General features: G+C 41.1%; 1 protein-coding gene across 1 annotated transcript in view; it reads left to right on the top strand.

Annotated features, from left to right (window-relative positions):
• Nucleotides 1–9,178: 9,178 nt before the first annotated feature.
• The window catches only part of Oxr1 (oxidation resistance 1), a 432,963-nt gene continuing 418,048 nt past the window's right edge, over nucleotides 9,179–24,093 (top strand). The window contains exon 1 of the mRNA XM_055626276.1: nucleotides 9,179–9,225. The gene's annotated coding sequence lies outside the window, so the exon portion shown is untranslated. The remainder of the gene's footprint in view (nucleotides 9,226–24,093) is intronic.

The raw sequence follows: 24,093 nt of genomic DNA, 5'->3' as shown, positions 1-24,093 counted from the left end.
CACACACACACACACACACACACACACACACACACACACACACACACGGGAGAGAAGGGGAGAAACAGAAATATATGATAGGTACATAGATAGATAGATAGATAGATAGATAGATAGATAGATAGATAGACAGACAGTAGGTAAATAGAATAAATAGATGATAGATGATTTAATTATTAAGGAAAGTTTTTTTTCACTTGTCTGCCATTTGTCAAGGCAAAACATTCCATATTTTTCTATTAATACCTTGTTTTTAAAAAGTCAGACATGAAATAATGCCTTGGACTTGTTTTATTTTTGGGTACGCCCTCTTTTATTTCTTGACCTCCTGTCTTATTAGATGTGTTTTGACGCTTCATTGTTTGCTAGATGCTAAGTGGTAAAAGCAAACAACAAACACACAATCAACGTCGTAATTGCCCTATTATGACCAATATCTTCCCAGCATGTCTCAAAGTAAGTAATTACCCTGTCCTTTTTCATAAGTGTAAGTCCTTTCAAGCACCAGTCGTGGGGAACTGAAGAAATGTATAATGTTCATTATCTATTCCAGCCCATCCTCTATCTTCCAAGTGATTTCAAATCCAATCTAGTTTTAGGGGTGCTCAAAATGATCCTGAATTATAATGCTTTCCAGTAAACCCATCTCATCTATGTGGAGAAGATGCCTTTAATACTTACAGAGAACACTTGCTTATTCTAGGTGCCAGATTTGTGCTGGAAAGAGGGTGGTAATATCTGTTCTCACAGAGCACAGAAGACTAGAGAAGCAGGATCAGATAAATAATTAAAAAAAAATATATATATATTTTCTTTTCCATTTACCCCCAGCAAGTAACTTCTTACCTAGGCAACTAGTATATAATTATCCAGCAGGTCCTGTTTGCACAATTTAATCAGTGTGTTGTCCATGTTGAAAGCCAGGGCTGGTGATTCAGCCAAGGAACCCTGGACTCTATATTACGCTTCTCAGAATGAACTGATCTTGTCCTGGCATAAATTGATGAACCCCATGCTTCTCTAACAAGTCAAGAGAAAATTGGACACTGCTGGGACTCTGCGAAAGCTAAGAGCTTCACATCAGGTATCAGGGGATCCACTGAGTCATTCAGCAATGAGGTCACCTGTACAAATGAACAATTCGGCCTTCGAGAATTCCATCTTTGTTGAGGATCCTTTCTTAATTACTCAAAACTATTTTTGACATCATAAGGCACAGTACAGAAGCAGATAGAAGAAAAACATTTTATTATCTCACAGAGAAGAAATTATCCACATGGTTAAAACTCATAAGAGTAACCAGAACTGTTAGTTGAACCAGCCTTCCTGTCCTCCAAGGACAACCTGTAGAAAAACCTTCCCCGATGGTCAATAAAGGAGGCCTAGTGCTGCAGGCTTTGTGGCGACTGCCAAGTGGAAAATCACATACTTCTGTATGGGATTGGGTGTTGCAGGAACACTTTCTCAGCTTTGACCTGAGGATGAAGAACACAGACGGTGGGCACATCTCTACGCACTGTACCAAGAAGTCTAATGGTCAGTGTGTTCCTTTCCAGATACTCAGTTCCAATTTAAATGTTTGGAGTTGCACCTGAGACTGATTTCTTTCTTAGGCTGGCTTCTTCTAACCTCCAAAAAAAGCTGAGCTGGATTGGTGCCTGTCTGGACTGGCACTGCCTGGAGCACTCGTGCTCACTAAAGGGCACTTGTATCTGTTGACTCAAATTAAGCACCATTCCCTTGGGTCATTTTTGCCTATACAAGCTAGATTCAATCTTCTAGAATAGACTCCCCAAACTGACTCATTTTTTAAAAGTTTTACCACACTTACAATAACTTTATAAATGTCTTTTGTTCCATGTCGAACAAAGGATCCAGAAAAACAAAAAATAACTATTTAAAAAAATACCACATCATAAAGATCTTGCTTAACAATAGATGTCCATGAAATATTTTTAAATTATTGATAGAGCCTTTGCTTCACTCTCTTAAGCTCTTGACCTAATAATATGTTATTGTAACTTAACGGAATGAACATAAGTGCCACAATTCCTGGTTTCAGTTGTACTGTATGAAAGGAATGAGGTATGTGTTTAAGAAAGGTTATTTTAAAATGAACTTCAACTTAATGTGAATATTAAAATGAGTTATTTAAAGTGCATTGTTAAAACTTACTGTATATAGTACATATGAAATCATCCTCATCTTTGTTCTTGACATTCATAACTTCACTTTGCAGAAAATAGTTTGTTTTCATGCCTCTCTCCATGTTCGGTCCAGGGATGGATGATTTTATCAAAATGGCCAACAGTCCGGTCACAGTTGTCATTTTCACCCTGGCCCTGTCTCTATAGTCTGGGTGGCATAGACGGCGCTGACGATTACAGCAGTGTGGCTACTATTGAAGGGAATCCAGGAAGAACAACAGTCAAGACGTTTAAATTCCTCCTTGGAGTCCAGACAACTGAGCGGTTAATGCCAAAGCTGAACTCCTGGATCTCATCATTTTCTATACTATTCATAAATTGTCATGTCCCATCAAATTTAAAACAACATCAAAAACATCCCAAGGACATGGATACATAGTAATTTCAAGGATATTAAAACATCAGATGTTTTATCTTGAAATCAGTAAACTATAGTAGTCAGTCCTTTGTCCTTCTGTCCCTCTGCACTTTTATCTGGGTTGCTTGTTAACCTTCTTGGGCTCACAATTGTCTTTTTTCTTTTCTTTTTGCTGTTTTCCTTCTCTGAGAATAGATAGAAAATCAAATGAGAACTTCAGGGTCCAATTCTGCTAAATGACTCTGCCCACTGCTCTCAGGCAAGAAGTCTAAGATAGAAATCTACTTCTGGCTGCTTAGATCACAGTTTTGGCCTGGGAATTCACCTTCTATAATTTAAAATATATTTTCAAATAATTAATAAGCAAATATGCATAATGTTAGCAAGAAAGATCGCATTTATTCTTCATCCATTTTGTGCTGTTGACATCTCACATTTGACAAAATTAAGGAATTAAAGTGGCACAGTACTATTAACTGTACTAACTGAAGATTTTATTGTTGTGTCTCAGTGATGCCCTTTCAGATCCAGAATTTAAATAAAGCAGCTACTGGGATTATTATTCTTTGTGCCTCTTTGGTCACTTTGAAACTATAGCAACCTTTTTTTTTATGGCTATGGGGTTTGAGTGGTGCTGGTCAGGTGTTTTGTCAAAAATCCTTTACTTTGAAATTGTCTGATTTTTCCCCCTTGGATAAACTGGAGTTGTAGAAGTTGAGAAAGAATTTTAGCAACCCAAGGTGTCCTTGTCACTTACAAGCTAACAGGATGCTACTCATGGCACCCTGTGACATCACTGGTGATGTAAGCTGCCTTACTAGATTGAGTTACTGTCTGCCAGTTGTCTCCTCTAACGTGTTGTCCTTTTGTTTGCCATAGTCTATACTGTTTTTTAAGCAAGCCGTTAACTTCTCTGAAACCTTTGAAAGCAAAACTGATGGAACCTATTTAGTGTCCTAGGACAGTAAAGGCTGTGAAAATGAAAATGCTGAGTGAAAAACGACAGATCCGTCTTTATGTTCCTGGTGCTCATAGGAGACTCCTCTCTTCTTAAGGTTTTATCTCTTATTATATTGCACCAGAGAAATTAAATCTCACTTTTCTTCTAAACCAGTTTAGGATAGATTCCTATACATACAACTAAAATCACGGTAATTAACATACTGTTTCATCAGATTGTTAGGGAATTAACATAACTAGCATCCCAAGAGATTGTACCTAACAAATGACATGCCACAGAGAAGCAGCTAATGTTAATGCAGCAGCCTTCCTTTTGAATCATTTATGTTCAAATGCTTTATGGAAAAAATACTACATGATGGAGCTCTCAGTGATGCTTGATAATTTGAGATTTGTCACTCCAGCACTAAATGTTATAGGGGGAAAAAAACGCAAAAGAACAGCAGCTCTATCGAGGCATTGCTGCTTGCTCAGTTCCTAAGTCATGTTTGTGTTAGACTTAGACACACAAAAAGAGCAGCCTGATATTTGAAGTACATAATTATGCACATTCTTCTTCCCTGAGGAAAGGAACATCAGAGCTAAGTCTTTTAGGCATGAAGCATCTTTGATTCACAAATACTGTGGGTATCCGTAATGTCCCATGACTTTTACCTACAGCAATTTTAGCCTTAACATCAGGAGTTGGGGGGGGGTGAGCATTTATATCTTTAGTGCATTCATGAATTGATCTGTTATGACACTTATGTATAGTCATAAATGCAAGAAGAACTGGGGCAAAAGTGACTCTGAGTCACTCTCATTTAATGCTTCCTATTTGATTTTTTTCACAATAGAGAAATAACTATCAAGAAGTTGAACTTTGAATAGCTCTTTACTGAAGCTGTCCTGATATTTCTGTTTCTCTTAAAGCACTAATTTAAGAACATTTTCACTTTCACCTCTTAGTTCTGATTTTCTAAAGGCAAGTTTAGTGTGAATGACATGCAACAGAGAGAAACCGAATGTGTATGGGTCTAAAGTAGGCTGGCCTTGTGCAGCAGAAGCAGAACATGCTTAGGGAGCTGTGTCAATATCAGACTGTACAAGAACTATTTGACACTCATAACCAAACTTTGGGCAGAATTCAGGGAATCTTATTCAGGTGGAGTTAGGAAGACCTGGAGGGGATAAGAGCCCCAAAAGGAGACCAACAGAGACATAAAAACTGAGCCCTGGGGGCCCTGAAGAGATTGATACCCCAACCAAGGACAGTGCATAGAGAGACCTAAACCCCCTGCTCAGATGTAACCCATAGACTCAGTGTCCAAGTAGGGTACCCTAGTAAGGGGTACATGGGCTGTCTCTGACATGAACTCAGTGGCTGGCTCTCTGATCACTTTGCTCTGGGAAGTGCAGCCTTGTCAGTCCACAGATGAAGAAAATGCAATCAGTGCTGATGAGACCTGCCAGGCTAGGATCAAATAGAAGGGGAGGAGGGCCTCCCTTACCAGTGGAACATGGAGGGAGAGTGGCATTGGGAGGAGATCACAGCTTGGATACAAAGTGAATAAATTGTAACAAAAGATAATAAGAAAAGAGACCTATTTGACAGTGTGGCCTAGGTGATACCTGAAGAATTCAGATACTTTTGTTAACAAAAACAAAGGAGGAGAGAAGAGCTACCCCTGGACAGATTAGTGGCAAAGTCTGTAGAGGGTGCTGCCACATCGCTAGACCTTTCTACCTTTCCTCCACTCGCTGTAACCAAGTGAGAAAAATTACCCAGCATCCTCTTTGTTTATGGCCAAAGGCTCTTCTAACAGTGCATGAGTGCTTCTGTAAGCACCCATTGAGCACTGAGAGTCAAAGTACACACAAGAATGTGTCATAGCGCCAAACCTCCAATATCTTGCAGGTCAGCAGAGAAGTAAAATCAAGTGTGCTGATAAGTGAATAGAAGAGGGCTTAGAGTAAGGGAAGACCAAAGAGCTGCAGAGAAGAGATAAAAAGCAACGGGATGGTCAGGAGCAATGGTCTAAGTAGGAGCAGAGATATGGTGGCAGAAGCCAAGAGAGGAGTTCACAGAAGACCTTGTACGAAATAAAAGAAAATATTCTAGATTCAGGGACTTTGCTGTGTAGTCCAGGCAGATCTCAAATTTGTAACCCTTCTGCCTCAGCCTCTTTAGTGAAGGGGTCATGGATGGGTTCCAACATGTATAGCTGAAGGTTTTTTTGTATAACTACAAAATGCAATTTAAATGAAATAATTCTTACACAGTATTCATTTACTCCTAGAAAAGATTAAAACGTATAAATATGAGTCCTTTGGGACTTAATAATTTTATGGAAGTAAAAGAAAGAAAGGAAGGAAGGAAGGAAGGAAGGAAGGAAGGAAGGAAGAAAGAAAGAAAGAAAGAAAGAAAGAAAGAAAGAAAGGAAGAAAGCCCTACCAATTATTTAAATAATTTTAGGCATGGGAATGGAGCTTGGTTTGTAGAAGGCTTACTTAAGCCCTAGATCTCCAGTACCACATAACTGGGCATAGTAGCATAAGCCTGTAATCCTAGCATTCAAAATTCCAGGCTGAGAAGGTACATTCAAGGCCATGCTACCCACTATACATAAGACTATGTCTCAAAAAAGTTAACAATAAATAAATAAATAATTCTAATAATACTTCAGAAGAAAAAGACAGCAGCTGTAGGAACATCCTCCCCCTTCCAGTTGAAGGGCAAAAAGGAAAGTGTTTATTTTCCATTTCCACGTGGTCTAAAACATTATCAAGTATATTGAACCATAAAAGAAAGAATACGCTTTAATAATAAGTTAACTATCTTTTTCCTATAGAGGCAGACTGGACTGGAGGCCTCAGCTGTCAACAGGGCTCATTAGACATCTTTAATGAGTGACTCCTCTTTGGAAGCAACAGGCCCCAAAATAAAGATGAAAACGCAACAAAGAGGAAACTAACTTGCCTTTAAGCAGACAAATCAAAGTATACACATCTGAAAAAAGATAGAAAAATATCTCTTCAAAGTGTTATTCTTTTGCTCGAGTTGCCTAACTCAGACCAATGGACAGTCTAATGGAATTTCTCTCTCTTTTTGACTGCAGGGAAGCAAGACTCTTCAGCAAGGCAATGGATACTGTATCTTGTGTTATTCATCGCTTTGCCTACTAGATATTCTCCTTTTGAGAAATCTGTCTTCCTTTAGGGCAGACAGAGTCATTTGTGGGGGACTGGACAGATAATCATGGTTCTAGTTTAAGACTGGTCTGCTCATGAGAGTGAAAAGCTTTATCTCTTTTGACAAAGAAACTAAGATTTCCAACTTTGTTGCATTGTGCATGAATGAAAATGCATTTTGGTCATAATGGAGGAATGTTAACACCAGCACAGCAAGTAATGCTTAGTGCAAAGGAATCGTGCTCTCTCTGCTGTGATCAGGAAGAAGGTCCCTCCTTTGTGCCTCTGAGTTATGTCAATCAATGGATACCTGTTAGTGACCATTGAGTTGTTGTCACTTGGCACTGAGAGTCTTGAGTGCAGAGAATCAGAAACTATACCTTTATGTAGGAACCAAAAAGGGCTTTAAACTGAAGGCATGCCTTGCTTTGTTGCTACATATAGTATGTACACAATGCCATAAAAATGTTAAGATCACATCACCTCAAGAGTGCCTGGTGAGAACTGGAAGAGTGAGGACAGCCATGAACACAGCATTTATTTTTCCTTTTGTTTCACTCCTCACAGGAGGGGATGGAAGGGTTTTGTAGATAGCTTTGACGGGATGGGCGAGTTAAGGATAAGACTGAATTGTGACTGTGGATGGAAGAGTCCACTTAGGCGCATACCTCCACACTGATAGACATACGCTTTCATAGAACTGTTAAAGATCTGTGTGACTATTTCTGCTGGCCATCCTTCACTAATTTTTGATAACGAATATACGTTTATTGAGCATGACTTCAGCAGCTCCCATAACTTCCGTAACTCATTCTGAATGGAAGGGGATCAGGGAGTCATGTTTAACAGAATGCAAAATCTAGGCTCAGAATTTCCTTCTTAAATGTAGAGAAAAGAAGATTACAAAATTCACTATCAGATACACTGAGACCGACTGCTAAATTTTCTGATCTCTTAGCTATTGATTCCTGGAAATAAAAGGCTGTATTAAAACTTGGGTAATTTCTGGTCCAGCAGATTCTGGGTTTAACCAGGTATTATTTCGAGCAAGAGTTGTCTCCAGCCTTCAATGCCAATGTCCTTTGTTAAACATTCCTAAGTGATGACTCTAATTTGATGAGCGTGAGAGAAAAAGCTAAAACTATAACTTGGCCCAGGAAATATTTGAAGATTTCAGTCTTATAATTTAATTTTTTATTAATGTTTTAGTGTACAAAACAATGGATTTCATAATGACATGCATGTACATGATTGTACTTTACTCAAAATCATCTCCTTTCCTATTGGTTCTCTTCTCTGCATAAACAGTCCCTCCTCCCTCTTCCGCTTCGTTTTTTACAGAGAGACAGACATTTCACTTTAAAAGGAGGGAAAAGATACAATAATTGTCAGAAATCTAGGTGTGATATAGCAGAGATTGATAATGGGAAATAGCTCATTTGCAGGTCAGTGGCTTGGCGAGGCCTCTGGGCTGATTTGTCTGCTCGAAAGACGCTTAGGAAACCTGGGGCACAACCTGGCAGAGAGACATCCCAAGATGATTCCTGTCTACCCAGCTTTATTTTGCCCCTCACCCCACCCCCTTATTTCGCAGGCAGAATTGGAAAGGTGGGGGGGAGCGGTGGAAGTAGAAGGTAGCGGTTTGGGAAAGTCAATTACAGTTCAGGCAACAGGAACAGTGCCTCCAAGGTCAGGGTGTCAACCAATTATGTAAAATCCTGCGGAAATAGAAGTCGGGAGAAGCTGAGCCAACTCTTGCATTTCAGGTCTTTCCAGAGCCCCCTTCCACCTGCCGCCCCATGCCACCCCTTGGCCAGGTCTTTGCATTTTGCCCGCCTTCCCTCATTTTTCGTCCCAGTTCCAACAAAATAAACCTGAAAAACTTTTTCTTCCTCTTAGTAAGTCATTAGCAAAGGATTTTCCTACAATTTAATACCAATTTTTCTCAGTGTCTCTGTCTAGACCCCGAAGCTAGGGCTCCTGGGCAGATCCAGACAGGGTGGTTGGGGGTTGTGTGCGGTACCCGGCAGCCTGGGGCTGGGACTCTGCTCCGGCTACCCTGGCAGGTGTCTGTTCTCGGGTCACCGTTTCCCAGGGCAGGGGTCCGGCAGGGCTCCAGCTCCCGGAGCCCGAGACCCGCTGCGGGGACGCGCGGCGAGGGGGTGCGCTGGCAGCGGGTGGCTTCCTTCCGCAGAAGCTATTTTTAGCAGTTCTTCGCCCCCTCTTCCCGGGGCCACCGGCGTGGTCGCCTCCGGCTTGCGGCCGCAGTTCTGCAGCTCAGCGCCGCCTCCCCCTCCGCGGACGGCTCTTGGTAGCTTCCACGCGGGCAGGTCCGGAAACTGAGCATGTCTGCGAGCGCTCGGCGGCCCCGGCAGCGGCGGGGGTAGAGCCCGGCTGCGTCAGGCTGAGCGCAGTCCGCGCGCGGCCGCGGGAGCGCAGCGCCAGCGCCGCCCGGCCCAGCCGAGAGGGGCGCACTCGCCGCTGCGGGGCTCGCACTGCTCGTCGCAGCCCCCTCCCGCCGACCCGCAAGTAAGTTTGTGAGGCTCCTGGGCGCCAGGGCGAGGGATGGGCGCCGGGGGAGCTCGGTCTGGAGAGCGGGAGGAGCGCCTGGACACCCGGAGAGCCGGCAGCCTTCTGCCTCCGAAGCCCCGCGCTTCTCCCGACCGCTGGGCAGGTTGAGAGCACCTGATTACGTAGATACTCCGGGAAAGGCGAGGATGAGCAGACCCGGAGGGCATGACTGGCTCAGGGGTCAGGTGAGGGGCACTCGGGAAGGAAGAAGGAGCTGGTGAGGGAGCGGACCCGGCAGGCCAGGAGCCGGCCAGTGCTGGATGGGGAAGGGACGGTTTGGGGAGCAAGAACCTGCCTGGGAACAGCCAAAAAGGGAAAGTGGGTGTCCCTGGGAGTGAGAGAGGGTCAGAGAGCAGAATAGGAGGCCAGCGTGTCCTGAACCGGGATGACAGAGGGAAAGAAGATAGATGGAAAGTGGGGCGTGTGAAAAGCGGATTTGTAGGAGAGCAAAGGACGCCAGTGGAAGGGCCAGTGGGCGCTTGATGGGCGGGTGGACTTGGTTAATTTGGGGAATCAGAACAAGCTTCAGTAGATATGATGGAGAAAGGCAGGTTTAATTCAAGCCTCCCGAGGGAGTGTGTGAGGCAACATGTTGAGAACCAGCGGGTGCAGAAAGTGGCCTGGAAGGGAGGGCTGGGAAGGTGATGAGGGATTTGGGGGAATAGGGCAGGGTTCATGCCTAGGAAGCACGCTGCTGGTCGGTCTGCAAACCTGGGAAGAAGGTTGGAGGATATTCTTTAGAAGCTGTTCTTTGAGATTCCCTTGCAGCCTGAGTTCCTCCTCCGTCTCCTACCTGGCTCGGAGGCTCCCTGCTGATACAGACAGTGATGAAGCAACGGGGTAGTCACTTAAGGGGACCCACAAGTGCTTCGCTTTTGAAATGTGAATAGGGGTTCCTTTTAAGCAATGTGGGCCTGGATTTGTAATCACACAGAGGGGGAGTAGTGTGCACTGTAGGCCACGGGAATCCCTAGTCTCATAAGGGGTAGGGGACATGTGTTTTGGGCTGAGAAGTCTGCAGCATAAGCAGGGAGTATACATCCACGCTTGCAGATGTCTGCTGCCAGCCAGGGGTCCTCCGTGTTGCTGCAGGGAGATCCAGGACTCCAGAGGTGGCCCCGCTCAGGATTAAGGGAAACCTGCTTCCCTGCATCTTTTCTGCTCCTTTTGCGGGTTACGTTCTTTCCTGGGCCAGTGATGTGCTTCCATAGCCTCTTTCTAGTTACCTTGTATTGGAAACCTTATGTTGCTTATCTTCCCTGATTTCTGTGCTTGGAGGATGAGTCTCAGGTAGGGCTGTTTCCATCACCTACTCAGGGAAAGAATCCTAGGAGTCCCTCTGTCAGAAGGGCTCTGGAACCATGAGGCCTTCTTAGAGGAATTGGTTCTCTGGGGGTCCACTGGTTCTCCCTTCACCCTTTGCAAGTAACATGATGATGACGACGACATCTATGGACTGAGTAATCAGGCAGCTTCAAATGGACTGGGAGAGGCAGTGACTGGCGTGAGAACAGTGACCATAACTTAACTGCTTTTGGAAAGGGACCTCCTCTCAGTTCCGGGCATGTAAATAAATCACTTAAGAAGGAAAAGGTTAGATTAGTTCAATAAGCAATCCAAAATCTCATTGCAAAAAAGGCTCATTTGAAAAGACTTTTATGCAGCTAAATGAATCAACAAGGACCTGAAGGTTCCAGGATGAGAAATTGGAATGAAGAGATGGATGTGAGCACGACAGTGTCTTCTCAAGCTCCATCTAGCTGAACATGCTCTGTCAGTGGTCCTATTGTAAAGCTGCATTGCTAGAGTAGGAAATGAAGCTGAAGTTAGCTCTGGAGCCCTGAGCCATCTGTGGATAGAAAGGAGGGAGGAAGGCTCAACTCTGTGGCCACAGGCTCCTGCTTCAAATGGTGGGCCCTTGAGATGATGTGTCATGACTGAGATGTTTAGCACATGGAACTGATGTGTGTGTGTGTGGGGGGGGGGGGGGGGGGGGGGAGGGGGGGTTTTTTTTTTTTTTTGGTGGGGGTGGGTGGGTGGGTCGGTGGTTTTTTTTTTTTTTTTTTTTTTTTTTTTTTTGCATAGTCCTCTATGGTGCAATAACAAAGAAGTAACAAAGAAGACAGTACTCTTCTAATGGCCATTTCACTTCATTGGTTGGCCCAGATTTTTGAGTCACTGTTTGAAAATATGTCTATTTTTCTAGACATCTGGAAACTGGCAAATTTGAATTAAAAAGTTTTTTTTTGCTGTCATTATCTGCTTTTATCACTGTGTGTTTTTAATTGATTGTATAGAACATGTGATTCTTTTAGAGACTGTTTCTTTTTTTTTTCTTCTTCTTCAGAACATAGTTCTAATAAAATGAAACTGTAGGTTTGCCTGTGTTGACTTGGGGGAGGAGGAGCATATGAAGAGGAGGGAGGGGATGGACATAGGTGTTCAGCAGAAACAGAGGCAGGAGTCTGAAAGTCTTGTGAATGTGTAGAGGTGAACCTTTATTTATTTAATGCTAAACTTAGTGTGAAATGAGAAAATCCTTCCTCCCAATGTCTTTCATTTTAAATACAGAGGATTATATGTGCCCTCCAGCTACTTTCTCATGCCTGGAGTTCTGAGGTAGAGACCCAACCTTACAATTCTACAGGAGGATTTGTCCCTAAGCCTAGCTAAGCTTCAGCAAACACTCAGTGAGATCTGCTGCCCTAAGGTAAAGACATTAAAAAAGTGAGAATAAAAGAAATGTCAGTCTAAGTAGAAGAGAAATCACTTTGTGTCGCCCCAAGAACGGAAATGCTTCATAGGTTAGAGCAGTGTTTCTCGGGTGAGGGCACACTAGCAATGTGTGGAGACATTTCTGTCTTTTATCAACTTTGGGAGAGGGTGTTATAGGCATTTTACAGGTTACAGCAGGAACTGCCATTAGCATTTGATGCTGAACTATATGGTCCCCACACTGGATGCCAGTGCAGCTTAGAAACCATGGCTTTCTGCACTCCTAGGATTATGAATGGTTCCTTTAAAAACTGACTCCTGAAAATTGACCTTTGACTGCTGCCTGTCTGTGCCATGGCGTGTACACCCACACAAACGAATAAATGTTTTTTTTAAAGGTGTGTAGATATTGTTTCCAGAAGTGCATCTCAGCATCAAACATTCATTTTCAGAGATTTCACTGCAAAATGGTGTCATGTCCCAACTCCAGTCCAGAGGTTCTCCTGCCCGCTTGTGGCCATCATGGGCACCAAGCACACATATGGTACACATACTGGCAGGCAAAACACTTCAGCAAATAAAATAAAAATAAGCCCATTTAAAAAAAAAAGTAATAAAAACTTAAGCTAGGGAATCCTCAAAGGCTGGTTCTATGCATTTGTGATGTGAACTGAATGAACAATTGTTTTGGCAACAGAATTGTTGTGCAGTATGCTCCAGTGTGTTTCCAGTTGCTTTTTTATAAAAGAAAATGTTAATTTGTAAATTGAAATTAACTTAAGATAACAATCAGTAAAGTTTTTCTTTAGTGAGTTATTGAGTCAAATCAGAGGGGGAATGTTAGATGAAGTCTCATGAAATATTCCAGGGAGAAACCTTAGTGTTCAGATATCTACACAGAAAGGTGGGAGACCCGGATAACTTTTCTGTGTTTAATTTCCATATTAAATCAATAGAATGCTGTGTACTGAAGGACAACAAGCTTTGTGTTAGCAGCACAATGCACTGGCTAGGAAAGAGGAACAATAGCTCGTACCCATTAGTGAAATGAGATGTGGTGCTGTTTGCTCACAGCCTGCATGCAGGACCTGAGAACACTTCCTGGTTAAGGGCTTTGCCATCATCACACTGAGCTCTAAAGAAAGTACAGGTTTGCTCAGGGCTTCTGTCACTCTGCTGGCTTCACTCTCTTCACCCTGTTTATCATCCCTTGGTTCCTTTCAGATTCATTCTGAAGGGATTGTCATTAGAGCTGCTTCCTTCCTCTCCTGTTCTAAGAGCTGTGCCTTGCACTTTGAGACATTAATATCCCTGAGGGATTCCTGCAGAGTGGAGACATCGTGCACCTACCAAGTCCTTGGAGACCTGTAGCCCTCCTTCTCCTCCCTCTTCTCTGGTGTGTATAAACAGAAAGCTCTCACCTTTGTCCTGGGGAACAGAGGTTTGTCTCTTGGAAAATGGTTGTGGGGAAAGCCCTGGTTTTCCACAAAGCCAGCCTTGATTCCCATGCTGGTGTTGCTACTGGTTTAAGTTGATTAGTTGTTGGATCTTTCCCAAGAGAAATAGCAGAGGAAGACAAAACCAGAGAGCAGCACCAGGCTCATAGAAAAGCCTGTCATTGGACGGTATGAAAGTATGGGGTACACAGTATGAACCAATGATAATCATATGTATTAATATTAAAGTGAGATTTGACAACAGCAGATTCTGTCTATGATTTGAGGTCTTTGGATTTGTAATAACCTCTGCTTTGTCCATTATTTCCACTTTATAATACCATATCTGTTTAGGATAATATTTTTATTCATGTCACAAAATGTATTTATGAAAAGAAACAAAAATGAATATTCATTTTTAAATTTTGAGAAGTTGTATAAATAAATAATGATTCTTTAAGAGACTTCTGAAGAGTTTCTGATGTGCAGAAAGCTAAAGAGACCATTAAGGAGAAAGACTGTGTAGATTTGTGTGTGTGTGTGTGTGTGTGTGTGTGTGTGTGTGTGTGTAAGAGACAGCCAAGGAGAGAGTGAGATTTGAGTTCAAAGAGGTCAGTCCTTGTCTGCTTTTTTCTTTCAATGGGAAGTGGTTATTGATTTTGTTTGACATCTGAGTGAGGAGAGATAGTTTTCTTGTGCAGATACTTGTTGAATAGATCGTGCCTGTATGGTTACAGTTTTTACAACCATGGCATAGCAGGTAGTATTTGTTAGAGTGAAGCAGAGGTTCAAATGAGTTCAGTCCTGTGAGGCTCGCAGTAAACGTTTTGAAACACACATTTGTAACACACACAGCATTGTGTTGTACTGTTTGGGATGACCAAAGTGCCTGAAAATGGAGCACGTTTTCTTCTACTTTGGGAATAAGCTGTAGATAATGCCTACATTTAAAATCTTCAGAATATATCATAATGCAGTTTTTGAGAGATAGTGAGAAAGTATGTCAACCCTTTTGCAAATATGCTGCCCATTGGCATGTCAATCATCGTCCCAACTGGAAAAGGGAAGTGGAGATTTATTCCATCAGTGTGTGTTCTTGGTGATTTCAATAACCAGAGTTTAAAATTAATGCGGTAGCATAGGCAAAGAGAGTTTCTGTTTTATGTTCTACTTGAGTTTATAAGCGCTAAGACTGATGGGTAGCAACTTATGGGAAACGAAGCTTTCCTGGTGAAAGACGCTTACTTCTTTAAGTGCTTCCACATTATAAGAAACAAGGAGATTGGCACACCTCCCAAGGCTTTCACCCTTCAGCATGATGTGTCTTTCCTATCTTTAGAATGTTCAGTATGTGCCGCTGTGTGCTCTCAGGTTAAGTTTGTGATTTACAGTCTCTCTGGCTTCTTAAAGAAGACAAAAGGCCTGTGCTGTTTATCACTGAGCGCTCAGGGGCTGTTGTTGACAGCAGCCTATTCTCTTCAAGGACGTTTTCTGCCCTTGACATTTGTCTGGTCCATCACTAGCTAGGAAGACACAGAGCTCAGCCTTCTGGATTGTGAAGCCTGATTTCAGGGACCTTGATTTGAACAACTGTGTTTAGATGTTCCAGAGTACTACCCACCTGTTTCCAGGGGCCAAGGTTGGTCACGAGCTTTGCAAACGAACCTGGAAGTCCTTACTAGTTTATGACTTCAGGTCATTTTTATATTTCATGGAGCTTCAACCTCCTCTTCTTTTAGAGAGAAATAGTTATGTTTTTCATTCTATTTGACTTGGTTACAGTGTTAGAGGAGGTAATCAGAATGATCAAGGACTCTCTTGTTTTATCTTATTTGGGATGAATATAGTTACTTAGGTAACAATATCTCAAGACAAATATGCAACTGTGGATAATATTTAATTAGGACTTTTTAAAATTCAAAACTGGCTCTTGTTGATAGTTCTAGCATCCTGATTATAGTGCTTTAAAAATTGATTTGGTTTCATTGCATTGTGCATTCTTGAAGAGTTTCAGGTTTAAAAAATTTGGAAACATGGTAGAAAGGCAGTCACTTATTGTAAAAACCTTTTCAAGATGAGTGTAACCATGCCCTCTTGGGAGCTTTGTTTTATTTTAAATATTTTCTTATTTTTAAATTTTTTTTCAGTTCTCTTTTTGTATTTTTTTGCACTTTTTTCTTTTTTACAATTTATTCATTGTATATCCCAGTTGTAGCCTCCTCCCTCAACTTCTCCCAGTCCCACCCTCCCTCACTCTTCCCCCCATTCCCTTCCCCTAGTCCACTGAAAGGGGGGGTTGGACCAGCCACAGGCTGCAGGTCTCTAAATCTGCTGCTAAATCTGCAGCAAGAGAATTCTGCTTAACTTAATTTTTTGCTTGGTTTTTGGTTTGAGGTGTTTTTTTTTTCTTTGATTTTTGGTTATTTTTCTTTTTGTTTTTGAGATTTTGTTATTTATTTGTTATTTCTTTTGTTCTTACTGACTTACTAGTTTGCTAAGGCTATATACTGTATATGAAGACTGCCCCTTTAAAGCCCCTATTGAGTAAAATGAGTGCATTTTTATGAATAAAAATGTGTTCTCCAAAAAAAATATGCAACTTTATTTGTTAGAGCTATCTCATTGGAATTATTCATTCATTTCCTGGGTCATGGTTAAAATATAGCAAGCTCTGCTATATTTTAAAGATTGCTATATTTTAAAGCAATATTTTAGAGCTAACTATATTTTAAAGGAATTAGCTATATTAAACTATAGCAAGTCCTGCATCATTAATGATGGTGTATTTCTAGTGACTGTTCTAGAGTTTCAAGATGAATGGAACCAGTACCCATTAGTTCTCTTCCTTCAGTAGGCAACACTAGACTGTGTGGGTAGGCATTGCACTTAATAAATAGGTGTTAATTGAATAGGCTACCTTTCTTTCTTTCATGAGATACTTGATAGCATCACTCCACTGTTTTCTGACGAAAGTGAGGGACAGGAATCATTATGTAAGCTGTGAGCTAACATGATAATTTATCATCTCTTGATCCTAGACCAACCTGGCCTTTCTCACTGCTTCTACCTGCCAGATTGCAGTAAACATAAGGCTATCGTGAGTGTGCACAAGCATAGACAGCTAACTAAATGTACCTCTAAGTTCATCTGCTAGGTCTTCATGTATTTAAAAAAGAAATTCACTTCTTACTGGGACTGTTTGACACAGGGAGGAGGACAGAGAGACAAACAAAGAGATAGATGAGAGACAGAGGCAGAGACAGAGAGAAAGACCGAGAGAGAAAGTGGCAGTAGTTTTCTAAGCTTAAATGTGGCGTAATATTTTGAGTTAATACATTAATGGACTAAAGCATTTTCTTCTCATCTGTTTTGAGCTATAGATCACATTGGCAGGCTGTCAGAAGTGCACATCATACGTTTATCAGGAGGATGTTGACCATGACAAATGGCTTCAAGTTAAAAAAACTTTCTTCTGCTTTATTTGTCTAAGTGATTTAGTCATGTAAATAAATGTAGCTGTATTATTTTGAAGTGTTTCCAAGTGGAATAGTAAAATCACATTTCTTTTCATTTTTAGAGTCAGCATTAAGGCCACTATAAATGTAGTCTACTTGTGACATGTCGTTGTATCAGCTGGATTTTCCAAGAGTTACGGACACTGAGATATTTTAACAATCAGTTTGGGCTAGGCAGGTAGCTCAGCATTGTGGCACTTTTTTCACAAATGTAAGGCCCCATGTCTACTCTCCCACTGTAAAAATAAGTTAGCAAAAACATATTTTTTAATTTGAAAACTACAAAGATCAACAATGCATTTATTACCTGTTTTGTTGTTTTGGTATCTTAAATTGCTAAGAAGCTCAAGGCTTCTTTTTTTATATAACTAATGTATCATCAAAGTGAGATTTTAACATGATGCTCTTTCCAGCACATTCTTTAATACATTTAAATTAGAAAACCTATTGAGGACTGTACCGAGATAGCAGGAAACTATTTAAATGATTAAGATCTAGTATTTAGTTACCTGAAATTAGAAATTAATTTCTAACAGGGAAAGAATTCATTTGTTTCACTGAATGATTACATCTACACAGAGCTATTTATAAAACATCCCATTATTATTTTTGAAAATCTTCTATTTCATTCAAGAAAAAGCCAGTGGAAAACTTAAAAGTAGCATAGTAACCATCATTGATTTCTAGAAAAATCAGACTAATTTGATGACATTGTTCATAATGCTGTATATTGAGTCTTACATTCCAGTACTAGGTATTCATCATGCTGGTTATTGAATACTGTGAGAAATTTTTGGGGTGGTACTGGAGTACATAAACTTTTTGGTAGCTTTAATGGAGGTGAAAATTAAATGAATTTAAGAAGCTCAATGGGAAATTATGCATTTATTTTCTTTAAGTTTTGGTTTTGCCAAGACAATAATGGATGCATTATAGGCTTTGCATATGGACAAGCTTTGAGGCAGTCATTTGTGATACTTGGAGGAAAGAGTAAAGGGACTGTTATAATCTGCAAATCACTTAAATGAATCAAATAGAAAACAGATTATAGTTAATTTAAACAGAAAATCACTCATAGGATCCTTATGGAGGAGTTCATGGAATTGAAGGAACAGATGAAGAAACTCTTAGCAAAGGTAGGGTTGCATGGCAGGTATGAATGAGTTCTAGCTGTTTTCCATCCTTGTGTCTCTGCCCTCAAGACAGAATACAAAGAGAGGAAGGAGGGTAAGGAGACATGCAGTTTCATGAAGATGTAGCACTTTAAGAATATAGAAAGACCAAGCTGCCCATTAGCTACATATGTGTAGGGCAGAGTACCTAGGTCCAGTCCATGTATGCCCTTTGGTTGGTGGTTCAGTCTCTGTGAGCCCTCATGGTCCTCAGTCAGTTGATTCTGCTGATCTTCTTGTGGAGTTCTTATGCCCTCCTGGTCCCGCTCTCCTTCCCCCAAATCTTCCAGAAGACTCACCAAGCTCTGCCTAATGTTTGGCTGTGGGTTTCTGCATCTGTTTCTATCTGCAACTGGGTGGAACCTCTCAGAACAGTTATGCTAGGTTCCTGTCTGTAAGCAGTGTCAGGGGTTGGCTCTCTCCCATTGGATGGGTCTCAAGTTGGGCCAGTTACTGTTTGGCTATTACCTCAATCTCCACTCTATCTTTATCCCTGCACACTTTGTAGGCAAAGTAAATTTTGGCTCAAAGGTTTTTGTTTGGTTTGGTGTCTCCCTCCCCTGGAAGTCCTGCCTGGCTATAGGAGGTGGCCATCTTCAGTCTCCATATCCACTGTTGCTAGGCATCTTAGCTAGAGTCACCCCCACATCCTCCCAGGAACCTACCCCATTGTGGGTCTCCAGCTTGACCCAGAGACGCTCTCCCCACCGGTTTCCTTTCTCTCTCCCAGCCTTTTACCTCCCATCCATGTACTTCCCCGACCTGATCCCCACCCTCTTTCCTCTTCCCACCCTTTCTCCCACCTAATTCTCTCCCTTCATTCACCTCCGATGTCTGAAGGAGATGGAAGCATCCTCCCTTGGGCCCTCCTTGTTACTTAGCTTCTTTGGGTCTATGGATTGTAGGATGGTTATCTTGTACTATATGGCTAATACTCACGTTAGTATCTTCATGAGGATCCTCTAGGAATTAGAGTGGGGGCTGTTCTGATATGAACTCTGTTGTCTGTTTTTGAATCACTTTCCCCTAGGTGATCTGCCTTGTCTGGCCTCAGTGGAAGAGGATGTGCTTAGTCCTGATGCAATTTGATACATCCAGTGTGTGTGCATGTGTGTTTGTATGTAGGATCCCCTTTTTTAGGAGAAGGGGCAAAGGCAGAAGAGGGTGGGAAGGTGAGACAAGGAGGAGAGGATGGATGGAGCTTCGATAGAGATGTAAAGTGAATAAATAAATAAATTAATAAAAAGAAATAGACTAAGAAGTAGATAGAGATGGTTATGTGAAAAACTGGAATACCTTAGCAGCATGGATTATCAAGATGGAATACAAAGCCTGTACTGAGTTACCACAGTTCGAAGGAAAATATTTGAATATCATCTGACCAATTGTTGTTATATGTCAAACACTACTTATTTTAAGTAAGCAATCCCTGTTTTAGAAGTTGAATGTTTCTATAAACACATGTGCAGCTTATTATTTACCTCGAACACAAAGATTAGACATTATTTAAAGTTAAAAATTATTTAAGATAAAGCAAATATTTCTCTCAAACAAAAGCTATTACATTGTAAATATCAGGCCCAAGTAGAATTCAGTTAGTAAATGAAGATTGGCAGAGAACATGCTGTTTTTCTTAGTTTACCAACCTCTTAGAATTTAGCATTTCATTGTTTTGAGTTTTTCTTCTAAAACACACCAATATTAATGTTTGTATGACTTTGTTACCAATTAAATTCATACACATTAGTCTGCAGATATTTTCAGCAATCATTTATGCTCATCATAGTGTCAAAATTATTGTTTATGTCACATTGTTCTTAAACCTTTTTATTTCAGGTGTCATGCTACAAACTTGTCATTTTAAATTTGGGTACTTAATTTCTGTTGAAATACTGTATATATTATTCTAAGTACAAGTTATAGCCTTTACTAGATTCCTAGAGACATGCCAGAGTGGATGGAGGAAAGACTGTATGACTTTAGTCCTACTTAAAGAATTATTGTGAACTAAGGAATTCTAAGAGTTGGAGAAATAGTCTTCACCCAGGAAGAGCACACAATGTGTTAACCAATACCAAATGGTCAACTAAAAACATGCATATAGGTAACATTATACAGGCTGAGGATGTAATATTTAGGAAATATATGTATAAGCATATTAACATATGGGTATAACAACAATTAATGAAAAAGGAGATTATGTATGTTTGGAGGGAAGAAATAGAAGGGAAAATGATATAATTATATAATTATATTATGATATCAAAATAGAAGATGAAGACTTTAAGCTCTTTCTTTGGTACAAATCACTTGACCTATTGACTGTTAACTGTTTAACTGGTCACACGTGTGCCTGAGCCACTGGATCCCATGTTTAACTGTAGGAAACAATACATCTTCTGGGCAGTCATATTATCTGTGGTTTCTCTAGACCTTGCTCTACAGTGAGATCCACACTGCTAAGGAAAGGACTCATATATAGGAGCTGTCCATCACCTTCCATATGTGGAGCAAGATTGATGGCTCAAGATTTTGGAACCCTTGCTGTACAGAGAGGCAGCGGTGACAGATGTTTGTCTAGTAGGTTCAGTCCAGGTGTCTGGGACTCTCTAAATGACTGATATTCATGCTGGACTTCATAGATCAAGGATATTTTTCTCAAGATTTAGATAACATTTCTATTACTTTGAACATTTGAACTAGGTTTGACTTTAATGAATGTAACTCCCTTTGCCACAATCTCTATTATCCTACTTGTGTTCGCTCTTAAACTTAGTGGTTCTGTGGGCTTTCATGCCAGAAAGAATCATCCAAGTGACTTAAATTTCAGGAAAGACAGTTTTCCCCTAGGCCCCTGAGCAGTGGGAAGGATGCTTTTCTCAAGGGTTGAGATTCACAATCACATCACTGTCTATTCTAATGATAAATGTTTTTAGCATCACCAGATAGCTCTTTTTATTCTTGGAATCTTTAAATAAGACTTGCTTCCTTTGGGGCAAAATACTTTATTTAACTTTTATTATTGATGTGGGTTTGGCCTTTAAACATCACAATTATCTAGGAATTTCCTGAAGTGCAAAAATATGCTCTAACTGTGGCCATCTTGTTGTGTTCCAGAAATGCAGGGCATAGTGAAATCTGCCAAATCAAAATACATTTTGGCAGAGATATATTTACTATAAGACAGAAGTCTTAAACTGCATGGAACATTATTTAGCCCTTTGTCCAGCAGTCCCAAATACACATTGCATCTTTCTAACAATTATCTCAGACTCAGGTATATAGTAGGCACACAGCAGGTGTTTTTGAGGTAATAAAAGGCAAAGCTCATGGCCCTTAACCTTGTGTAGGTGGTTTGTGGGAGATATTACTTTTAATGGATGATGTGAGAGCCAATCAGGTGTGGGTGAGACTTGTGCTGAGGAAAGGAAAGCCTCTTTAGGTTCAAGGCTGGTTAGGGTTCAGAGGAGGAGGAGAAGGATGTTCCTGGCCGAGAAAATAGCAGGGTACATCAAGAAAATGAAACAGCGGCTGGGACAGGCATGAAGTCGAGACCAAATGGGAGTGGTCGGGTGGCATAGACTCTTCTAGGCAAGGGAAGGGATTTTGGTTGTTGAAGCAGAAAGCAACCCCCCCCCTTTATTGACACACAAGTAATTATATTTATTTTCCACAATAGCTAGCATTATAAAAGGCAGGATTCTAGTCTGTGTTGAAGTAAAAGGTATCATCTTTAAACACTGCAGACATGGCACAGCCCACAGTACGTGTGCATTCTTACAGGTGCACACTCGCTTCTGGGGAGGACACTTCTGGCTTCAGGGCTAGCACTGTATTACATTTTCTTTGAAGTTCTGACCTAAGGGACTTCTCACCATTTGGCTTTGTCATTTGTCTTCTTTGAGAAGTGTGTGAAGTTAACATGGCTGACAGTCTTTCTCTTACCCAGATACTTATTACCTAATAAAAAGCAGACATATTAAGGTGCTAGGGATTTTGCACAGTGGGATGCTTTGAAAGGTTCCCCAGATAAAGATGTTCAGGAGTAACTGGAGCATTTCTACAGATGTTTGTCTGTATTCTTGGCATCTTTTCCAACAGCATGTCAACAAGATCCTGCCATAGTATCAAAGTTTTGTTCTCTAGAGGGTCCTTTTTTGGTAGCGCCCCTCTGCATGAATGTGTCTTTAATCCATTTCACCTTCTTTTGTGGACAGCTTTGAGCCAAAATCAACCTTTTCGGCCCTCTGGTTGATGTGTCGGTGACCTGAGCCCTTATCTCTTGTTACTAAGGGTTGCACCTGCAATCTAACCAGTCACTGTCCTGTCACCTCTACTTATGTGTGGCTTGTTCAAAGGTGCCTATTGACCGAAGTGGAAGGATGATGAGAGGTCAAACCCCTGAGAGTGATCAGACATTAAAGATCTCTTTACCATGGATTTTCAGTGAGGTCAGTATTCTTTTTAGAGGCATCACTCATCTTTGTCATCAAATGGAAGAAAGCCAGTGAATATGAAGTTGGATCAATGAAAACCACAACAAGTAGAAGTGTACGTCCCAACCACTGACAGCCTGATCTGGAGCTGCTGTGACTCCTGCATATGTGGCTTCTTAAACACATCATTTTCCACTTCTATTTGGGCTAATTTGAGTTGTGTTTCTGTTTCTGTCACTGAAAGGAAACACTGATGGTGTCTATAAGCAGATTATCCTATGCTGAAGTGGCACCAGGAAGCAGAGGCCTGGAGATGTCATCTGGCCTAGCTGTGGCAGGTGGGAACATTTCTTTTGCTTTGAGTCAGGAAGAGTTTTAAGAGGTATCAAAGGATAGGAGCGCTTTTTCTGTTGCTATTTCTTTTAAGTGGCATAGAACATGTTGACAAATCTATGTACCTTCTGAGGTACCAGAAACCTAGATTGCCTGGGATACAGAGAGAGGAGACACTGTCGCCATGCATTAGAGGAACAAACGTAAGTGCTCACTGGCTGCACCCTAGTTACCGCCTTATTATTTGAAATCCATGGAGACACTAGGCTTTTATGCCTCTGCGTTTAGCATGAGGCATTCTAGATCTTTTGTTCAACAAGTAAGATATTATAGCCCTGATAATGACTCCTAACTTGAATAACAAGATTAAAAGGACAGACAGTAAAATAATAAAATAATAAAGGATAAATTCTTTTGTTGATACTGTATTTGTAGTTATTCAGCATTAAAAAGCCACTTATGCCCTCATTCAGACATAAAATAGAAGCTATAAGTCAGTCATTTTGGATGCAAAATCCTGTCAAAGCTTCTTTGCATTTGGTACCCTAAGTGATCATCTTCTTACAGGCACTTCCTTTGAGCAGGGAAGGGAAGCTACACGGTATGACCGTATGAATGAGTGCTTCAAGTCTGTGAGAACAAATGGAAAATGAAGGAATTACATGATACTTTCTCTCCCATCTGCCTGTGAACCCTTCTAAGACCTCCAGTGGATGCTTGAAATGTCTGAGTACCTAACCTACACTCTTTTTAAAGTTTATTTATTTCCATTTCATGTGATGTATTCACTTACATTTCACATGAATCTGTGTTCTGCCTGCACATGTATTGTGTGAGGCCACCAGGTCCCCCAGAGCTGCAGCTGCAGATGGTTGGGAGCTGCCATGTAGGTGCTGGGAATTGAACCGGACCCTCTGGAGGAGGAGCCAGGGCTCTAATCATTGAGCATCTGCCCCAACACCGTCTTAAATATAATGCAGACTCTGTTTTTTCTTTCTTTTCCTCAGTTTCCCTCCCCTCCTCCTCTTCCTTCTTCCCATCCTCCTTCTTCTGCTTTCTCTGACCTCCTCCTGCTCTCTTCTAAGATAGAGCTAAACTATTTTGTCTAGGCTTTCTTCCACCTAGTGACCCTTCTGCCTCAACCTCGTAGTGCTGAAATCACAGGCACACTCTATCACACATAACCTGGCACTTTAATATATATGTGTAGGTATGAAAA

The sequence above is a fragment of the Psammomys obesus genome, unplaced genomic scaffold (genome assembly GCF_907164565.1).
Source record: "Psammomys obesus unplaced genomic scaffold, mPsaObe1.curated_primary_1811, whole genome shotgun sequence".
NCBI lineage: Eukaryota > Metazoa > Chordata > Mammalia > Rodentia > Muridae > Psammomys > Psammomys obesus.
This window is presented reverse-complemented; position numbering and strand designations above follow the sequence as displayed.